This window comes from Ceratotherium simum, chromosome 6 (assembly GCF_057802395.1).
Source record: "Ceratotherium simum simum isolate JZ-2026a chromosome 6, ASM5780239v1, whole genome shotgun sequence".
In the NCBI taxonomy this organism is placed as follows: Eukaryota; Metazoa; Chordata; class Mammalia; order Perissodactyla; family Rhinocerotidae; genus Ceratotherium; species Ceratotherium simum.
The window spans coordinates 43,189,432-43,210,287 of record NC_141905.1 but is presented as its reverse complement, the minus strand read 5'-3'; the positions used below and the strand labels follow the sequence as shown (position 1 = coordinate 43,210,287).

At 35.2% G+C, this 20,856-nt stretch overlaps 1 long non-coding RNA gene across 1 annotated transcript in view; it reads left to right on the top strand.

Moving 5' to 3' along the window:
- Window positions 1-20,099, top strand: part of LOC147916854 (uncharacterized) — a 28,117-nt gene extending 8,018 nt beyond the window's left edge. The window contains exons 2-5 of the long non-coding RNA XR_015552490.1: window positions 6,002-6,248; window positions 13,755-17,007; window positions 18,454-18,645; window positions 19,416-20,099. This is a non-coding gene — a long non-coding RNA (uncharacterized LOC147916854). The remainder of the gene's footprint in view (window positions 1-6,001; window positions 6,249-13,754; window positions 17,008-18,453; window positions 18,646-19,415) is intronic.
- Window positions 20,100-20,856: the final 757 nt, after the last annotated feature.

Sequence of the window (20,856 nt, the reverse complement as noted above, 5' to 3'; positions counted from 1 at the left end):
GAAAATTTTATTTAAAAAGTTGATAAATAATTATTCCTTTGGTGAAGGTGTTTTAATGCGTTAAGGCAAATTGTATATCTGATTGGAACATCTATGCAGTAAACTAATCATATGGCAGACAATACAAATAGTTAATCAGAAAATTTTCATAGGGACTCAAATTCTTGATTAGGAAAATACTTTTGCTTTTATCAACAAATAAAGAGGATTTTACTCTGTGTGTGTGTGTGTGTGTGTGTGTGTTTTCAATCTTGCTCTGGGAGTAACAAATTCCCACTGGTTTACCTATGTTTTAAAACAGCTTTATTGAAGTATGAAGTACATATGAATTATAATTATCAATTATAAATGTAAAATTCAGTGATTTTTTTATATTTATAGAATTGTGCAGTCAGTTTTAAGACATATTCATCACTCCTAAGAGATCCATTTTGCCATCTGCTGTGAATTCCTGTTCCTACCCCCAGGCCCAGACCAACACTGATATATTTTTTTGTCTGTATAGACTAGCTTTTTCTAGACATTCCAGAAACATACAATTTGTAGTTTTTTTGCATCTGGCTTCTTTGCCTTAGCACAATGTTTTGAGGATCATCCATGTTGTAGCATGCATCAGCAATTTTTTCCTTTTTATTGATGAATATATTCCAATGTATAGATATACCACATAGAGTTTATCTCTTCACCGATTCATGGAAATTGGATTGTTTCTAGTTATTGACTTTTATGAATAATGCTGCTGTGAACATTCCCTTAAAAGTTTTTGTGTGAATATATGCTTACATTTCTCTTGAGTAGACACCTAGTAATGGAATTGCTGAGTTACATGGTAAGTTTATGTTTAACTTTTTAAGGAAGTGCCAAGGTATTGTGTAAAGTGGTCTACCATTTTACATTCTCACCTGCAATGTAAGAGGGTTTAGCTTTCTCCGTGCCTTTATATGGTATGCTCAGTCGTTTTGTTTATAACCATTCTAGTGGATGTAAAGTGGTATCTCATTGTGGTTTTAATGTGCATTTTCCCCTGATTGCTAATTATGATGTCTATCTTTTCATACATTTATTATCAATTTGTGTATCTTCTTGGGTGAAATATCTATTCAAATATTCTGCTCATTAAAAAAATTATGTGTTTTCTTAAGTTGCAAGAGTTATTTCTTTTCTACATAGAAGTCTTTTTTTTATCAGATATATGATTTACAAATATTTTTTTCCCAGCCCATGGCTTGTCTTTCATTTTCTTAACAGTGTGTTTTAAACTATTAAGAACACTTTGCCTCGGGCCGGCCCCATGGCTTAGCGGTTAAGTGTGCGCGCTCCGCTGCTGGCAGCCCGGGTTCGGATCCCGGGCGCGCACCAACGCACCGCTTCTCCGGCCATGCTGAGGCCGCATCCCACATACAGCAACTAGAAGGATGTGCAACTATGACATACAACTATCTACTGGGGCTTTGGGGGAAAAATAAATAAATAAATAAAATTATTAAAAAAAAAAAAAAAAAAGAACACTTTGCCTCGCCAAAGCTGTAAAATGTTTTTTCTGTTTTCTTCTCAAAGTTTTTTAGTTTTAATTCTTACATTTACATTTATGATTCATTTTGAGTTAATTTTTGTATACAGTGTGAGCTAAGAGTCTAAATTCATCTTTCTGTGTATGGATACCCAACTGTTACAGCACCACGTGTCCAAAAATCGTTCTTTCCTCATTTAATTGTTTCGACACCTTTTGTTAGAAATCAATTGGCCATAAATGTATTGTGTTTCCTGGACTCCCAATTCTATTTCATTGATCAGCATTCTTATTCTTACAGCAGCACCACATTGTTTTGATCATTGCACCTTTATAGTACATTTAGAAATTGGGAAGTGTGTGTCTTCCAACTTTTTCTTCCTCTATAAAAATGACTTGGCTATTTTGGGTCTTTTGCATTTCCGTATGCATTTTAGGAATGGCTTGTCAATTTCTGCCAAAAGGCCTTCTGGAATTTTTTACAGATTGCATTGAATTAGGTTGGAAGGTATGGATTATAGTTTTTGTCTGTCTCTGGTTTTTTTAATTTATTTTTATTTTTACCACTATATAGTATTTCAAAGCTTGGCTGCCAATAATTTTCAGAGAACGCTTAGTATCCTTACTGCATGAGACACAGAACCAGCTATTACCAAGTATCCCCAGGAATTCTCTGGAACTCTAGGCTGGTAAACTCTTCTTTCTCTAGATAAATATCTTAAACACAAACATAGAGGTGGGCCAGTTAGACTTCTAGAAAGAATGTTATTTTCAAATCAAAGAATTTGACACAATAACCTCACATTTTCTAAAAGGAAGTAGGCATGGAGATTAAATACTTCATTGACAGGACACAGTAATATATTGACAAAGCTAGGTAATTTGCTCTGACACACTTAGGTATTTTTTTCCTTCATAAAAATGTAAGAAAACCTGCCCTCTCTGAAAATTTCAGGAGCTAATAATCTTAGCATTTTGAAAACAACAATAGCAAATTATAAACTGAGGTGCCTATTTTGAAATTTGGAAAAGAAGATGGATCAGTTCTTCCTTAAACCTGGCATCTGTGGAAATTTTGTACTGGATGGATGAAATTCACATGTATTAATCCAAAGGCACCATACTCAATTTTTTTAAAAGTAAGTATTCTCTCATTTAATTGCCACACAGAAACTCTCTGAACCAACTTTTTTTTTAATTGAATTTAATTTTTAATCAACATACAATATTATGTTAGTTTCAGGTGACAACATAGTGATTCGACCTTTATATATGTTATGATCACCATGATAAGTCTAGTAACCATCCGTTACCATACAAAGTTATAAAAATATTATTGACTATATTCCCGATGCTGTATATTACATCTCCGTGACTTATTTATTTTATAACTGGAAGTTTGAACTAACTCTTATTATTCCAAATTAGTAGAAAGGAAACAGAAGCTCAGGAAAACTTAACAAAGGCCACAGAGCTAGTAAATTGCAAAGCTAAATCTGAAACAAGTCTAACACCAAAGTCAGCTCTTTCTATTACATGCACTAATTGGAATTAGACCTGAGAGGTTTTCATCAATAAAATTCAGCCTTTGGGGAAGGCCTATGTTTCCTTATGTCATCAGCATCTTACTCTCCACCTGGTTCTCAGTAAATGTTTTTAAAACTGATTTGAAGTTGTTTTGTTGTTTTATTTTTGTCCTGTTGTACCTATATGCAGTTATAGTGCTTTAGTCAAAATGCATATGTATGTATACTTTATATTTATGCTTTCTGAAACTTTAAAAACTTTGTTTACTGAGAATATTAGACACTAAAACAGTTGAAAGAGGGCATATCTTAGTATAATTAGATTTATAAATACCCTTCAATCACAGAATTCCAATGAGCATTTTCAACATTTTACGTCTTCAACTCTATTTTCTATAAATGTTTTGTAGGGAAGGTGGGTGGGGTAGGGAATGCATTTCAGATAGTCAAAGCCTGACCTTAGCTGAGAGAGGCATATTTCATCAGAGGAAATTAGTCGTCCCCTGAAGATGGTGAAAATCATGTTTCTTATTGTATACTTCATGGCAAAATGCAAGGAACATGGTCTTTGTAATAAGAAATTCAGGTTCAATCTCAGTTCAACTACCTAGTACGTATGTGACCTTGGAACAATTTAAGTAAAATCAAGAATTCAATTTTCTGGTTTATTAAATAGGGATAATGATGAACAGGTTTCTTGTGAAAAGCCAAGTAAAATAATTTTTGGAAAATATCTTGACCTGTGTTTGACAGATAGTGGATACGATTAACATTTCAGTTTTCATTTCCATCAGCCCCTTTTGGGAGTCATATTTAAATAAAGCCAGAACGTGACTAACTGCAGAAATTATTTTGGAATAGTCTGTCATATAAGTACTCAGTAAACGCTTAAATGTATACAACATGGGTTAGACTTGTTTTCCAATAAACTATATCTCTTCCAATTGTATTAATGTTTAACATGATTTACAATCTTTAGCTTTCACAGTTTCCTATCATTCATTTTTCAATGTCAACTTGATCAATAAACTTAAAACTAATTTTGGGTTTCATTAAAACAACAATTAAGAAATATTCTTCCAGAGGCTTAACATTTAGCTCATAAAGCTGTTACTACTTTTCCTCAAGCTATGATTCTAAGAGTCAATGATACTCTGATGTTAGCTACAGCTGTGCTTTACTGGAATTTTCAGTTCAACATACTACATCTTGTTTTAGGGAGAATCTACATGTTCAGCATCTAAATTGCAGATCATAAGGCAATTCTTGCCTTGATTTGCGAGTTCCAGATGGATAGATTCTGACTTAACACCGTGTTCAATTCCCTATTTCAGTCTGTCATTCCTGTAACAACGCTCAGCATCCATGCAATTTGGACACGGACCATCAGAACTAAATTGCAAGACCCTCATGAGAAAGGATATCTCACTAGGAGCAAATGCCCATGAAAGCCTTTCAAATCTTTTCTAATCACAGTCTAACCCTCCAGCTTCTTACTCTTTGTTTTCTGACGGTAATGAACCAAAACACCATAATGAAAGCTGGAAAGCTAAAGGGATTAATTTTAATTCTCAAACTCATTTTTATGTATCTGTTGCACGCATAATCATGTTTAGATTGTTCCCATTGCTTCCCTCTAATTTTCAAGGGCAGTAATTTCACCTTATCTGTATAAATCTTTCCCTTGAAGTTCCAGAAGTGCTCTCTGTTTCCCTTCATCGATTAAGCTAAGTGCTAAATTGATTTGGTTTTTACTACTCAACAGCCATGAAGATTCATCCAGGGAGAGCTAGTGTCTCATAGGTGCACAAAGTGGGTGGCTGGGAAGAGGAAGAGAAAGAACAAAGACATAATCTCAGGATTCCTCCCCATTTCATTCGTATCCGCCTACTCTATAGTATTACAGTATTGCTATAGAAATTACTACTCCCTTTGAAAATTTTTGTCTATTTAAACGTGATTATGAGAAAAAAAGTCATAAATCTTCAGGTAACTTTTTATTTCCATTAAATAAAATGTATTAAAAAATAAAACTCAAGTCACTCCTGGAAGTCTCCTCTTTACATGTCTCTTTATAACACATAGATACACTATGTCCAAAAACAGTATGATTTGGACAATTATTTTAGTTTCCAAGTAAGTAGAAATTTTAAAAAGTCATGGTGATTACAATATAGGTTTCCATTATTTCAGTGTCACAATGTACTGCATCATTTTAAAAGTAGTGATTTGCTGGTATTTTTGTCAGTTATTTTGGCAGTTTTAAATATCTAGATATCAGTATTTCTTGTTAAGGTATGCAAAGATACTTATTTCTTGTATTAAAATTTTAAATAAAAGTACATCAAACAACCCTCCACTCATTAAAATTTTTCCAAGTTATTGTATTATTTTAGTTATATCTCTCTGGGTATCTGGTAAGGTTAAGCATCTTTTCTTAATTCTATTAATGATTTGTGTTTTCCAAAGAGCCAGTTATAGGCTCTATCAAATTATAGGCCTTCCTGAGGGAACAGTCCTAGCATAAGAATTTAGGGAATATTAAAGATATCTGAAGGACATAAGTAGAATCTCTTTTGTGAAGTGTCTGATGAAATATTTTGCCCATTTTTAAAAATTGCATTTGACTTCCTATTATTAAGTTATAAATGTTCTTTATATTTTCTGAACACAAGACTTTTGTCAGATGTATGTTTTGTGAAAATTTTCTCTTTATCTGTCACTAACCTTTGCAATTTCTTAATGGTGTTTACAAAGAGTAAATTTAAAAAAAACTTGATCTTAGTCCAATTTATCAATGTTTTATTTTATGATTTGTGCTTTCATATGTTTCATCTTAGAAATATTTATCTAAGCCAAGGACACAAGGATTTTTCTCAAATGTTTCTGCCAGAAAGTTTGTTTTCCACTTCTAGATTTATATCTATGATCCATTTCAAGTTAATTTTTTTTTTTTTTGAGGAAGATCGGCCCTGAGCTAACATCTGCCAATCCTCCTCTTTTTGCTGAGGAACACTGGCCCTGGGCTAACATCCATGCCCATCTTCTTCCACTTTACATGGGATGCCACCACAGCATGGCTTGACAAGCGGTGCATCAGTACGCACCCGGGATCTGAACTGGCAAAGCCCGGGCCACTGCAGCGGAGCACACACACCCACTCGTGCCACCAGACCGGCCCCCTCAAGTTAATTTTTTGATTATGACATGAGGTAAGTGTTGAGGTTCATTTTCTTCATATTGATATCCAATTGTGTCAGCACCTTTTATGAAAAGATTATCTTTCACCTTTGAATTACTTTGGCACTTTAGTAAAAATAAATTAATCATATCTATATGGGTCTATTTCTGGACTTTATATTCTGTTTCATTCATCTATCGTCTGTTCATATCCCAATACTAGAATCTTGATTACTGTAGATTTATATTAATTCTTTTTTTGTTGCTGTTATTGCGGTAACATTGGTTTATAACATTGTATAAATTTCAGGTGTACATCATTATACTTCTACTTCTGCATAGATTACATCATGTTCACCACCCAAATACTAATTACAACCCATCACCACACACATGTGCCTACTCATCCCTTTCACACTCCTCCCTCCCCCCTTCCTCACTGGTAACCACCAATCTAATCTCTGTCTCTATGTGTTTGTTTGTTGTGGTTTTTATCTTCTAGTTATTAGTGAGACTGTATGGTATTTGACCTTCTCTCTCTGAGTTATTTCACTTAGCATAATACCCTCACAGGAAGTACACTCTTCGACATCAGTCTTAGCAACATATTTTCAAGCACCACGTCTAACCGGGCAAGAGAAACAGTAGAAAAAATAAACAAATGGGACTACATCAAACTAAAAAGCTTCTGCACAGCAAAGGAAAACATCAACAAAATGAAAAGGCAACCTAACAAGTGGGAGAAGATATTTGCAAACCGTCTATCTGATAATGGGTTAATCTCCAAAATATATAAAGAACTCATACAATTCAACAACAAAAAAACTAACAACCCAGTTGAAAAATGGGCAAAAGATCTGCACAGACATTTCTCCAAAGAAGATATACAGATGGCCAACAGTCACGTGAAAAGATGTTCAACATCTTTAACTATCAGGGAAATGCAAATCAAAACTACAATGAGATATCACCTCACTCTGGTCAGAATGGCTATAATTAACAAGACAGGAAACAACATGTGTTGGAGAGGATGTGGAGAGAAGGGAAGTCTCATACACTGCTGGTGGGAGTGCAAACTGGTACAGCCACCATGGAAAACAGTATGGAGATTCCTGAAAAAATTAAGGATAGAACTACCATACAAGCCAACTATTCCACTGCTGGGTATTTATCCAAAGAACATGAAAACACCAATGCTTGAAGATACATGCACCCCTGTGTTCATTGCAGCCTTATTCACAGTAGCCAAGACTTGGAAGCAACCTATTGTGCCCATCAAGGGACGAGTGGATGAAGAAGATGTGGTATATATACATGATGGAATACTACTCAGCCATAAGAAATGATGAAATCCAGCAATTTGTGACAACATGGATGCACATTGAGGGTATTATATTGATTCTTGTAATGAGTTAGTATATATATCCTCTAGCTTTGTTCATTTTCAAAATTGTTTTGGCTAATTTGAGTACTTTACATTTCCATTTAAATTTTGTAATTTACATCACTTTCTACAAAAGACTTTCTTGGATTTAGATTGTGTTTGCATTAAATCTATAGATAAAGTTGGTGAAAATTGCTATTTTAGCCATATTGAATCATCTAATCCATAAACATAGATAACGCTCCAATTATAAATGTATCCTTTACTTTTTTCCAGCAACATTTTACAGTTTTTAGTTGTACAGATCTATTCAGGTTTTCTATTTCTCCTTTAGTCAGTTTTGGTAATTCACATCCTTCAAAGATTTTCTCCATTTCTTCTAAGTTATCTAAATTATTGGCATAAAGTTGTTAACAATTTTTCATTATCATCTTTTAATGTATTTTAATGTCTGTAATGATGTTCTCCCCTCCCCCCCATACCTCTTCATTGGTCTAGCTGGAGTTTTATTAGTCCGTAGATTTTTTTTTTAGAAATAGATTTGGGTTTATTGATTTTTCTGTGTAGATTTTGTTTTCCATATCATTGACATATGCTCTTATCCTCATTATTTCCTGGAGTATTCTATAAATGTCAAATAGAACCTCTTGATTGAAGGTGTTATTCAAATCTCCTATGTTCTTGCCAATTTTCTGTCATGTCATTCTATCAGTTGCTAAAGGTAGAATGGTGAAGCACTCGACAATAATCGTGGATTTATCTATCTCTCATTTCAGCTCTGTTAGTTTTTTCCTCATGTAGTTTGAAGTTCTGTTGTTTGGTGCATACACACTTAGGATTTCTGCGTTTTTTTTTTTGTTTTTTTTTTTTGGTAAGGAAGATTGGCCCTGGGCTAACATCCATGCCCATCTTCTTCTACTTTATATGTGGGACACCTGCCACAGCGTGGCTGGATAAGCGGTGCGTAGGACCGCTCCTGGGATCCGAACCTGTGAACCCCAGGCTGCTGAAGCAGAGTGTGTGAACTTAACCACTACGCCACTGGGCCGGCCCTGGGGATTGCTGCTTCTTATTGGTGGATTTATCTTTTTATCGTTGTGTAATGTCCATCTTTGTTCCTAGTAATTTTATTTTGTTCTGAGAACTATTTCTTATAAGATTAATATAGGACAGCTGTAATTTTTATTAATGTATGCATGATATTTTTTTTCCATTCCTTTACTTTCAACCTATCTATTTTGTTATGTTTGGGGTGAGTTTCTTGTATACAGAGTATATTTGGGTCATGAGGTTTTATCTATTTTGCCAATCTCTGTCTTTTAATTTGTATATTTAGACATCTTAATGTATAAAGTAATTATGTATATGTTGGGGCTTAATTTTATCATTATTTGTTGTTCCTTTGTTTCTTTCTTCTTGCCTTTCTTTAGATTATTTAAACATCTTTTAGAGCTACTTTTTTATTTATTTATGGTGGTTTTGAGTATATCAATTGGAATAGTTTTCTATGAGGTTGCTATAGGTATTGCTGTATACATATATAACTTATCACAAGCTATTGGTGTCAATGTTTTACAAGTTAGAGTGAAATGTAGAACATTTGCTTCTCTTTACGTCCTTTTACCCTCTCCAATTGAAAAATATAATTGTCTTAAATATTCCTCTACATACATTTAGTACCACATCAGGTAGTTATAACTTTTATTTCAAACAAAATATTAACTAAAAGAAACTCATGCAAGGAAGAAAAATCTATTATATTCACTTCTGTGTTTACCCAGTCCATTGTTCTTCTTTCCTTTCTAGGGATCCCTGTCTTCTTTGGTTGTCGTTTTGTTTGCATTTAGAGAGCTTCCTTTAGCCATTATTTAAGAGTAGGCTTGCTAACAAATTATTTTAGTGTTCCTTTGACTGAGAATGTCTTTATATCCTCTTACTGACGGATAGTTTCATTACTGGATATAGAATTTCCGGTTCTTTTTTAGAATTGACAGTTGTTTTCTTTCAGCACCTACAAGCGATGTTGTGCTGCTTGTTTCTGGCCTCCGTGGTTTCAGATGGGAAATCCACTGTAATTCAAATTGGTGTTCCCTTCTGTAATGCATTCTTTTTCTCTGGCTATTTCAAGATTTTTTTCTTTTAATTTTCAGAATTTTAGTTATGGTATGTCCTAGTGTGGATTTTTGGGGGGTTATTTAAGGGTCTCACACTTTTCACTCTTTGGTTTATGTCTTTTGCCAAATTTGGGAATTTTTCAGCCATTGTTTCTTCAAATACTTTTTCAGTACCCCTCTTTCTCTTCTTATGTATTCTGATACTATGAATATTTGCTCTTTTTAAGTTTTTCTACAGAAACTAGAAGCTCCATTAATATTTTTTATGTTAGTTAGATTGAATCAATTCTATTGATCTAGCTTCAAGTTCAGTGATTCTGTCCTTTTCATTGATATTCTGTTGAGTACTTCCAATGAGCTTTTCTTTAACTTCAGTTATTGTAGTTTTCAATTCTATAATTTCCTTTTAGTTCTTTTGTAGAACTGCTATTTCTTTGCTGAGATTTTATATTTTCATGTGTTTCAAGAGAATTTGTAATTGATTTCTAAAGCATTTTTAAGACAATTGCTTTTAGAATTCTTGTCAGATAATTCTAATATCAGATTCATCTCCATGTTGGCATTTTTGATTGTCTTTTCTCATTAAATTGTGCTTCTCCTGTTTCTTAGTATAATGAGTCATTTTTTTTATTGTATCATGGACATTTTGTTTATTTTGTTACGGGCCTCTTGTCCCTATCTAAGTATTCTATTTTAGCAAGCAGTTGCCATGTATAAGGTTAGTGTGTAAGTTATAGTCTATTTCTCTGGGCATTAATTCCCATGAAAATTTAGTTTCAGAGCCCTTGCAATGTTATTCTTGTCTGCTTTTTTTTGTGGTGCTGCTGGGACTCCTGCTCAAGCCATACTGGTGCCATCTGTGGGGTCACTGGGCAGTCTTCTGGGGTGAAGCAAGAAGCCACTGGACCCTAGTCCCCTTATTGCACTGGATGGAAGCCAGGGAGTCACAGGGCTTTGCTACTGTGGTAGCTATGAGAAGATGGGACAACTTTCTGGGCCCTGGTTCTGGACTGGGGGATAGGATAGGTAGAACTTTGTTTCTGCAGCTGCTGGGAAATCACATGACTCACCTGGCCTGAGTTGTGGAGCAGGAGCTGGGATGACTGAGGCTTTGATGCTGCCACTGCTGTTGGTGAATTGGATCATGGAGGCCCCATTTGTGGAGAAGTGCTTGGGGTTCCTCACCAGGTCTCTGTTGAGCATCTACTTCCCAGTCCTTTGGTCAGAAAGAGCAGGTTTTTCCTTTTTTTCTTCCATGTCTGTTGGTTATTCCATGTTTCAGCCTTCTCCATTGCCCAGTCCAGGGTATATGAGAGGTGAAAAGAAAATCCAGGGAACTCGCCATGTTTTTATTCCCCAAATCCTGCACTCTCTAGCCTGTACACATTCTTCTTTTTGGCTTTCAGATTCTTCTTACTATTCTTTGTTAAGTAATTTACAGGGAATACAATTATACTTAGAGGGAAGGAACAGGGAAAAGTGAATCTATACCATCTTTTCCTGATGCCTTAGCTATTATTTTTATAGTTGTGGTTATAATTTATATTTTTATGTACTTAGCAATTAGAAGTGATCCTGGAACATGCTGTGTACTTGGCAAAAAATTGTGAATAAGTGACTTAACAAATAAAAGGAAGGAAGGAAAGAAAGAATAAAGGAAGAAAAAAGAAAAGGAAAAGAAAGAAAGAATGCTGTTGTCAATGGACTATTCTAATAACAACTGTATATACTGGAAAGAACACTAGCCTCACATGTGTTACTAACCAATGTAGAATTATTGGCTGTCAATTTAAATTCTATAAATTTATGTTTTCTCATTTATCAAATAAAAAACTTTGCTTAAATTTGTGATCCCTTCCAGTCACGTATGCTGTGGCTCTCAAGCAGTTTTTCTGAAAGTCACAATTGATGCAGTACTTAAAAGTGGTCTGCTATTAAGCTTACGGTTGTAACCCCTGAGGCAGCATGCAAACTCTTTGACACAGCTGTGCAGTAGTGGGAAACAGCAGCAAGTCGACTGAATTGGTGTAAAACAATAGGGGATTATGTACATTTTCCCAGTCAATGGCATATGTAGGGCATGAGTCAAAGAGGTTGAGCTGCCAAAAATGAAAGGCTCACTATAGCCTTCACCTGTGAGCAGCTGGTCAGACACTTCTGGTTTTTCCAAATATGTTCACATATTGAGAGAAAACCACCCACTGGCTATTATCTTTGAACTTCAAGGACAAACATGTCATAGCTAATGCCCATCCAACTGTTAATGCAGTCTGTGCCTTTGTTGGAACTTCTGTTTCCAGTCTAATGGATATTTCATTTAACTGTTAACTCTGCCTTGTTGGTATACCATTAGTGCCTAAACTTTTTATTTAAGAAGTCACTAGGAATGTGCTGAGGGTGCATGTGTTTACTGTCTTGGCCCTAACCCACTAATGGCCTTATATAAAGAGTATTATACAAATCTTGGAAGGAAGTGAGAATAAAATTGTCAGCAGAGGAGAAATATATAAATACATCATTGAAATACTATTATGTTAATATCATAAACATATTTTATACACACACATGCATGCACACATTTAGCTATAGTTATAGATATGTACACTAGCCTTAACAGATGTATAGTACGCTTTGCGATATATATGGCATTATGGTTGCTCTCTTCAGATGCAAGTATAAAGAGTGTTCAAAGTTAAAATATTATGATAGCCTCTTACAATCCTTTTTCTCAAATGTAAGTAGAACTTTCTAAATTGCAAATCCGATAATATATTTACATTATTTTATTAAGTCTTTAAATGCATATTTATTAAATATCTAATACAGGCAACACACTGTGTATGATGTGGAGAATATTGTTCAGGGTGTGAATAAAACAAATATGAAAGTTACAGTTTATTAGTTGAATGCTTGGGAGATCACACTGTTTAAATATTTTACTAGTCCCTACAGGAGATAGACCCTGATTACAACTTCTCACAAAGTTTCTCTCTATTCTCACCTTCTCACTTTCCCATTCCCCCCTCTCTATACCTCCCCATTCCAAAGTAAAACCTGCTTTCTGTTGCCCTCACATGCTCTTTCTTTTTACCTCATCTTCTAAAGCTGCATGATTATGTGGAAAGTACCACTAGTATTTCATTCCTAGCTTTGATATCAGTTCTTCTGGAAGGCCTTTCCTGATGATCCTGACAGCCGTTGGACATTAGCTAAGTGCTCCTCCTCTATATTCCCATACCATTCTATAGTGTCCTATAATGGCTGTAATCACATTGTTTTTAACAATATCATAGTCTTATTTAATTGTACAAAGCCCAGATGGATTTTGAGCATGTTCTTTTTAATTCCTTTTTCTTATTGTGGTAAAAAACATATAACATGAAATCTACCTTTAAATACCTTATATGAGGTATCTAAAGTAGTCAGTCTCTTAGAAGTGAAAAGTAGAATTGTGGTTTCCAGAGGCTGGAGGGGGAGATGGAAATTGGGAATTGATGTTCAATGGCTATAAAGTTTCAATTAAGGAAAATGAATAAGTTCTAGATATCTGCTTTATAACAATACACGTATAGTTAACAATACTGTACTGTACTACTTTCTTTAGGATCAGTTTCTGGAGTTTTATTTTGTTCCTTTGATTGGGCTGTGTTTCCCTGTTTCTTCATGTGCCTTGTAACTTTATGTTGGGATCCACACATTTGAAAAAAAAAAAACAGCCACCTCTCTCAGTCTTATGGACTGGTTTCATACAGAGAAAGACCTTCACCAGTCATCCCAGCTAGAGATTTTTCGGGCATTTCAAACCTTTTCCAAAAATGCATCTTCTCTGAGTTTGTGCATGTAATTTCCCAACTAGAGAGGTTTGCTGGGGTTTTTTGGCTCTGTCTCAAGCCACTGAGCTCTCTGCATCCCCCAGGTATCCAAGATATACCTGTTCTGTCAGCGCTTTACATCAGAGGAGACAGAAACCAGTCCCTCAGGCAGCACTTGCAAAGCCAGAACATTGGACTCATGCTCTACTCGTCTCTTTCTCTCCCCAGGGGGAAGACAAAGCTGGGTGCTTACTCCTAATGGCGGCGAACTGTGGTGGTTTCTGTCTGCGGTATTACAAGTTCAACCACAGTCTGCTGGGTTCTCTTTTATTCTCTGCAGCCCTGAGGCACCCAATGTATGCCAGTTCCTTGTCAGTGCCTTGAGTCACGTGAGACAGAAAGCAGTCCCTCAGTACCCCCTCCTCTCAAAATCTAGAACACTGAATGTACATTCTGCTCTTCACTTTCCTTCCCAAAGAAGAAGCCATGATTTGGGCTTTTCTTCCCAATTGCAAGCTGTGCCAGCTTAGGGGAGCAGCTGACATGATTAAAATGAAACAGCTTTTCTTACCTGTTTCATTGTGGCTGTTCTTGGATTTGAGCTTGCCTGGGGTGCTGTATCTTCCTTACTGATTTCTGGAGTTCTCATAAAGGCTTTTTGGATTGTATATTGCTGTTAAGTTGATGTTTCTGTAGTGGACTGAGGTCTGGGGCTTCCTATTCCATCATTTTGCTGAGATTACTCCCCCAGATTTTGAGTATATTGAACAACATTTTTTTCTTAGTATGCAGTGCACCTGTTGAGCTGTTGGACTCATCTCTAGAGCTGCTATAACTATAAGCTTTGTCAAATAGAAAAATATTGTATGTGGGAAAAGGAAGGATTTTGTTCATTTGGGAAATTTCTCACTAATTAATAGCAGACTGTGTCCCTTAGATATGGTGAAAATTTACCACCTTTGTTCCCTTCGAAAAAGGATAGAACACACACTTGAAAAATGATGTGATTAATACAACTTTCATAAGTGTTCATCAGTACATAACTATTCCACAAAGCTCCAAAATAGGGTTAACACATCTGAATATACAATGAAGTGGAAAAAATAACTCACTGGATAAACGATAAAGTGAAGAAAACCCCAGGTATTCTAGATCCCAAGTGATGATTTGTTAGCTGTGTTCCCATATTTGAGTCACTTGCCATCTCTGGCTCTTACCTCTAAAGTGGGAATCATAATCCTTTATCAGACTAAAGGCAGGGGATTATACAAATGCTCTTTTGAGGCCTCAGGTAGTTCTGAGAGCCAGGATCTTCATACTAAGGTGATTCAGTGTATCAAGATGAATTGCCTATCTGGTTTTTTCACAAATCTGTGTTACACTGAGTTGCACTTACTTTCAGCAGTGATATTGATAATATTCCCTTGGTTGGTAATTCAGTCATTCAACAAATATTTACTCAGGGCCTAAATTCTGCTGTTTTTGTTTCATACTAGGCTGCTCTTTATTTCTTGAATTCCACATCCCTCATGATCCATATTACAAGATTCATACTTTAACTTTTAAAGTAGATTCATACATTATAGTTTTGACTTCTTGACTAGGTTTGAGTTTCTCCATAATTGTAAGGAATTTACTTCTTTGAATTCTCCCAACCACCTATGTGGCAGAAACTACTAGATGCCTCTTCATATCCTATCTCTGCTTTTTACTCAATTAAAAAAATACTGGATACATTGCCACCACACTAAAAGGATATATTTCATAGCATCTCTTGCAGTGTTCTGGCCATTGAGATGTAAATAAAAAGTCTTTAAAATACCATGAGTTTCCTTAAAAGGGAAGAGGAACCAACTCTTTTACATATTGCTTAGAGTGTTGACGTGATGGCTAAAGCTCTAACAGCCATCCTGGACTATGTGGAGATTTTGCCCAGGGAACAAGAGAGAATAATCTTGTCAATACCCATTCTGAACTATCAAATTACTAGTTCCTTTTCTTTTATAGAAGAATTAACATCTGTTTTGGCTAAGACAATACTTTTCAAATCCTTGCTACTCAAAATCAAACCTAATCCTAACCCAGTAGAATCTTGTAAAGTGTCAGCTACATATTAAGAATGTTAATAAATGTGTATTGAATAATTGCCCCTGATTTTATGGGTTATAAATGTATCCAAGTAGTGTGTGTATGTATAGATGTCCTATCACTTCCTGTCATATATAGGAAGTAATTCCTATAGTAATAAGTGTCAGTTAGCATTTTACAAGGTTTATTTAATTACAGATTTAAAGTAACACAAACTCATAGTTACTTGAAAACTTCACAGAAATAGGAAGAAAAAAATGATGAAAAAATATTTAAAAAGTAATATAAAAAATTATCTTAACACACTCATAAAAAAATAAGTTCTAATATATTACAATACTAATACTGAGAATAATGTGAGTGAAAGAAAGACAATGCCTCAGTCCATCCCATTTATTTTCCTCATGTTTACAAAGAGCATGATTAGCATTATTTTGTTAGCATGTTTCCATGTCACAAAATTATGGAGGCAGGGAAGTCCAAAATCTGTAGTGAGGGCTGGCAAGCTCAAGGCTTAGGAGAGCCGATGGTGCAGTTCTAGTGTAAAGGCCAGCAGGTGAAGACTCAGGAAAGCGAGGTGGTGAGGATCAAGTCAAAGGCAGTCTAGCAGGTCAGTCTTTTTGATCTATTCGATCCTTCTACTGATTGGATGAGACCCACCCAAATTATGGGGGGCAATCTGTTTACTCAAAGATCATTGATTTAAATGTTAATCTCATCCAAAAACACCCTGCATGTTAACGCACAGAATTAACCATCCTAGGTCCTTTGTCCAAGTAATTACAAGAAGTTTTTAGTGCTAAAATATGGTTGATGCTAAAACTGATTCTGAAAGATGAGTGAAAATTTGTTAGACAAGATATGTAACAGGAGAGTGCCTAGACTAAGGCAGAAATTTCTAGGCAGAGGGACAAGCATGGATTCTAATTCTAAGTTTCTGTTAGAAACTGCTTGTTAATGACTGTAACACTTTCCTATTTAACATATTTCTGTTCTAGGAATGTTCAACATAATTTTTGTGGGGCTGGACTCTTATTTTGGAATTTGCCAAATCCATTTTTGGTCATTAAATTTGAGGGTCTTTATGAAAAACTGACTGTTCACTGTTTGTATGTGATGAATAAGAAGCGCTTGTCCCATTTCTTAATGCTGTGGAATCATTCCCCCCAGGTTTGCCACACTGGAGTTTCAAATCCCAAAATCAATCTCAGTAATATATAAAATGCTGCTGTGCTCATAATTTCAACAAGTGACATTTAGCTGCGGTTGGAGATAAGGCCGACTAGAAGCACATAATCATTTCAGTGAATTTCTCTTTGCTTCCTTAGATATGACTTCCTTTGAAATGAAACACTTGTGGAAATGTTTATTATTTGAATGCCATGAGAATGAGGTACTTTTTTTTGAGCAGGTCTTTTCATTTTTCCATTTCTCTCATTTTCACACGAAATTCTTTGATATCTTTCCTGTAGTGGTGGTGGGTGGGGGCAGACAGTTATATAGTGAAAGAGACAGGCTTTGAAACTTCTTAGCACTTATACATGTTTTAAGTGATTTTATGAAAAGTCTAATAGGTTTTCTTAATGCAGAATATAGTTTTTAAGATACAACAAAAATAAAAAGAGAGAGAGAGAGAGAGAGGGAAAATTGTCATAGCAGGAAACCCCATGGAGGTTTCACCTTGTTGCTATGATGTAAAAGAACTTACTGAGTGCCACATTTTGCAAGCTGGAATTGAACCACCATATATGGGAAATTTTACTGATGTGGCCCCTACCTCTTCGCTCCAGGCAGTTTGGTCCAGCAAATCTATGTGCAAGTGGAAGTTTCCTGGAGCCAAGATTTCCTGAACATGTACTCAAAAGTGTTAGACATGACCATTTTCTCCTTTTTCCCTTTCAGTCTCTCATATTGTATAGTCTCATGTAAAGCTTCACTGTAAACTTAGCTAGAAGGCCATGGTCTGAGGAAGTGAGACCTATGATAGGGAAGGGAAGGACTACCTCAACCTACCCCACCCCCCATACACATACAAACACACACATACAATGCCACTAATAGTGCTGGCTAGACTAATAAATAGGAGAGGCCTTGAAACATGATGTTCCTCCTGCCTGGAGTGCTCTTCTTCTCATTCCTCACTTGACTGGCTCCTTTTTATCTTTTTAGTCTCAACAGAGGACCTTCAGAAAGGCCTTCATAAAAATAGAGCACTTGTTTCCTTCATTCATAACAATGCAAATTATAATTATATATGTATTTGTCTATTCACATTTGTCCTATCCATGTCTCCCTCTAGAATGTGAAATAAATCCAATGAAGGCAGATATTTTGTCTTTTTTGCTCACTGTTATATACCTAACATCTAATATACTGCCTGGAACATAAAAAGTACTAAATAATTTGTACTAATTAAATGAATAAAAACACAAAGGAATTAAATGGAAAAAAATGTGAAATATAGTTTTGTGAATTTTGGGCTATTTACTTAACATTTTGACCTTCAGTTTGCTCATCTGTAAAAAGAGGAAAATTGTAACTTTTTTGGAAAATTGTAACTTTTTTAGGTATTTTATGGGCTTATGTGATGGTGAACTGGGGAAATAAATGAGAAAGTATTTTTAAACCTCTAAACTCCATAAAAATATTAAAGACTTTTTTCAAATGTGGTTACATCTACCAGGTTAGTAAATCCAAACTGTAAGCAGTGCAGTTGTAATGTCTAAACATCACTTTCTCTTTAATTTTTCATCTGTCCAGTGATTTTTCTCTGAGTTAACAGAATTTCACTCTCTACTCACACTGTTCTCTAATTTTCCTATCATTTCATAATACACAGGATGGCCGTAAGTTCAGTTGTTTTCTTAGAGGAAACTGTGGATTGGAGAAGTTGAAATCTGTGGAAAATTTCCTGTTTTTAATAAATGGCAGGCAGAATCTCATCCCACATGCCGTGACTCCAAGTCTCTTAAGGACTCTTAAATCCTAAGTGGAAGGCAGCAAACGGGAGGGTTAGTCATATCCGCCGAAGGTAAAAACAGAATGATTACAATGATTTGATTGAAATGATTCTTTGTCTATCTATTTAATAGTAGAAAACCCAGGGCCAAATATTATTTTGTATTATTAATTATGTATGCTAGAATTATAAACCAAAGTAGATGCTCCATTTCTCTAATATTCTTTTGGACTCTATCAAATTGGATGATAACCTATTTGTAGAGAAGACTGCAGTATAATTTCAGATGGTGGGTTTCAACTGCAGGAATTAAGGCATTTCAGTAAAATATTATGTGCCTGAATTGCAATTGTGTAGTTCTTGTCCTAGCTATTATTCAATAGATTTGTCATTCACATTATTTTGTGCTGCCAACATGTCTCTGAAGCAATTAATCTGTGAGTACAACTAGATTATCTTTCTGGATTAATATTCAATAAAATTCACAGGTGAGCTTTATTCCCATTGTTGTACAAGTATGACATTTTGAAAACTTGATGCTTTAGCAAATTGAGAGAAAAATGTGTTTAAAGAAAATTATATCTGCTAGCCAAGTTTCCTTACCCTTAACTACATGCATGGTTGGAGTAGAGAGAGAGAGAGAGTGAAGGCATGTGGCTTCATATATATTTCTCACAGCCACATGTAATATATATTTATATATAATAATAATATATATTTATATAAAGATATGTAAAATATATTTTATATATAATAATAATAATAAATTATATATGTATATTTCCCTATGCATATGATCAAATTAGCATTACATAAAATTCTTCTTCTGTTTTATTTTCAAGGTAATCCAGAAGTCCTTGATCAATCTTTGATAGAGAGTGATCATAACCATAAATTAGCTGCTTGGGACATCAACTCAATACTCTTACCAAGACATTTTTGGAAACAGTCCAAAAACACAGTTCCTTCCCAACTCCCCTCCCAACAGAAATTAAAATCATATTATAAGTAATTCATTATTTGTATTAGAGTAAATGTGTGGTAGACAGAATAATGGCCTCCCAAAGGTGTTCATGCCCTAATGCCCAGAACCTATGAATATATTACCTTACGTGATAAAAGGGATTTTTCAGATGTAATTAAATTAATCTTGAAAAGGGACATTATTCCGGATTATCCAAGTGGGCCTAACGTAATTTCAAGGGTTTTTATAAGAGGGACACTGGAGAATCACAGTCAGAGAGAAAATGTGAGAGTGCAAGCAAAGGTCAGAGATTTGAAGATGCTACTCTGCTGGCTTTAAACTTGGAAGATGGGATCGTGAGTCAGGAATTCAGACATGCTCTAGAAGCTGGAAAAGGAAAGGAAACAGATTCTCCCCTACAGCCTCAAAAGGAATGCAACCTTCCTAACACCTTGATTTTAATTTATCGAAACCCATTTCAGACTTTTGACCTCTAGCGCTGTAAAATAATAAATCTGTGTTGTTGTCAGCCACTAAATTTGTGGTAATTTGTTGCAGCATCAACGGGAATCTAATATGAGGAGTTACCCTGAAAGCCAAGATACCTGAATTATGAGCTATTAATACTTTACTTTTCTTTATTTTATCCAACCACTTCCTATCAAAATATGTAGTAAAGAAACAGATGCTGAAAAAGTGAGAATAGATTTATCAACTGTTCAATAAATTATTGAGCAAAAACTAAATTCCAGGCACTTCTTATAGGTGCTAGAAATAAATATAAAGGTAAACAATATTAACTCCAAACCATAAGGTCTTGTTCCAGAGAAAGGGCTGAAGAATGTAATTCATTATGGGTCTTCCAGCACAACACAGGCTAGGAGAGAGATGGAATTAGACTTATGTTTACTACAAGGTGAAATTTGTCATAAGGCTCAGAAGAGGCTCCCTTTAGAGGTATCTGCAATTCACCATTTAGAGCTATCAGCTCGTTCACCATTCCAGGAAGAAATGAATCTGCTCCACTTCTCGCACGAATAAAATTATTCTGAGTATTGTCTGTGATCTATAATTTTCCCCTTTCTTATACGGGTGTGTGCATTGGTGAAGTTTCCTTTTAGCTTTGGGACAGGTTATACCAAAATATCCAGAAAATTTAGTCAAACTACTAGTTTGAATCACCAGCCAATGGTGAAATTACATCCCTCATACAGATCACGTTAAGATCCTGCCAACTTGTGCAACTAGAAGAATGTGCAACTATGACATACAACTATCGCCTGGGGCTTTAGGGGAAAAATAAATAAATAAATAAAAAA